The sequence below is a fragment of the Camelus dromedarius genome, chromosome 25 (assembly GCF_036321535.1).
Source record: "Camelus dromedarius isolate mCamDro1 chromosome 25, mCamDro1.pat, whole genome shotgun sequence".
Classification (NCBI taxonomy): Eukaryota; Metazoa; Chordata; class Mammalia; order Artiodactyla; family Camelidae; genus Camelus; species Camelus dromedarius.
Genome location: NC_087460.1, coordinates 10,502,501 through 10,504,263, shown reverse-complemented (window position 1 = coordinate 10,504,263; position 1,763 = coordinate 10,502,501).

Genomic DNA, 1,763 nt, shown 5'->3' with positions numbered 1-1,763 from the left:
CTGTAAGAGAACTGCCAACACCATTAATCTCTTTAAGGATTATTCTTCCCTCCAATTTGTTTACAAAATGTTAAAATAAAATAAACACTGTGGTAAAGCTCCTCCGTCCTTATCAGGTGAAATTTAGGGGTTCTGAATGTAGTGATATTTTGAAAGAAGAGGCTGTGTTTCCCTTAAAAAGACATTGATACTCTGACCAAAAAAAAAAAAAAAAAAAAAAAATAGACTGAATAAGCTTTGTTCTTCTTAAGAATCTTGTTTATTTAACACAGTGAAATGTGTAAGTCAAGCACTAGTTTGATGTAAGATAAAGTTGTTTGATCAATCACTGCAACTTTGGCAATATCTGAACCCCTTTGGTTTGTTCCTGTAAATGCAACAGCTATTTTTAGGCAACACACAGATATATCTGAGATGGCAATAGAGCATTTTGGATTTATTCTGGGAAAAGAAATTTTAAGTTCAGTAAGATCTTACCAAATCTTAGATCAATTACCCTTCAAACTAATCCACCCCATATGCCACTGTGTATGCAGATGTGTAGGAACATGCATATTTGCCAATAATTGCAGAAAGGAGGAAGGAAAGAATTGAGAAATATCTCATAGAATCATTGGAGAATTTTTCCTAAGCCTTAAAAAGCCATTTAAAACAGTACTGAGAATCCGATGCTGCCAGGTTCCAAGTGTTCAATTTCAAAACCCTCCAAAAGACAAATATTAACTCTTTTTCTTAGGACACCAGGCCACATTTTTGTAAAGAATAAGAGTAATCTTGTTTTTGGGATTATTCAAGCTACGTTATTTCTTTAGTAGTACAAAATGGAAGAGCATCCTAGTCGCCTGTGAGTGGGCAACCAGTCCACACGACAACCCAGATGGACTCTGTGAAATGCTAGTCCAAAGAGACAGAGCGAAGGAGAAACCGGAACCCAGGCGTTTGCCAACTTGAAATATGGGTTCTCTCAAACTTTGTGTTTGCTTTTGGCCTTGGGCTTTTATTCAGTTAAACATTCAAATTCCTAGGAAAAACGGCTCACTCCAGCTCTGCACCTCAGTCCTTTGGGGGTTAAAAAAAAAAAAAAGATGAATGTAGCTATGAACTCTGTTCATCTTCAAACTAATGGACTCCCCCTCCCTGCCCCCCTCCGTTGCCTTCCCCTCTCCCCATAGCACCCTTTGTCCACTTTTATGAATTAAAACATGCACACACACTTGCACACACAGGGAATCCTGCCCATTAATTAAAGGACTTGTCAGCCCCAATCCTAGATTCTTACAGTGCAGGAAATGTCTCTCCTTTTAAGTGCAAAACCATAACATTACCATTTCCCCAAGTGCTCTCTGTTTTAGGCTGCTTTCCTAATTAGAGGGATGATAACAGCCCTGCTGATTGGCATTATAAAAGCACTAGTTTGGCTTCATCTGTCCCAGGTGTGCTGTGTAATTTTTTTCTTCTCACCGTTTCAGAGCACTACCTCTCTCCTTCATTGTTCCTTAAAGTTTTCATCTGAGGAATTAATACAGATAAAAAGACATTAGAAAAGAAACGCCACTGCCAGAGCTCATCACCGACACCTTTTATCAAAAGTACAAACTATACAAGTTAGAGGGGTTTTTTTTTCCACCCTTTTGTTTCTGAGGGTTAAGGGGGTGGGGGGGTGGCAGAGGAGAGGAGAGGCTGGGGGAAAAAACACAGCTCTGTCAATGGGCTGAATGCGCCATTAAAACTGGCGTCACTACAAAGGTTAGAGCAGATCTAAC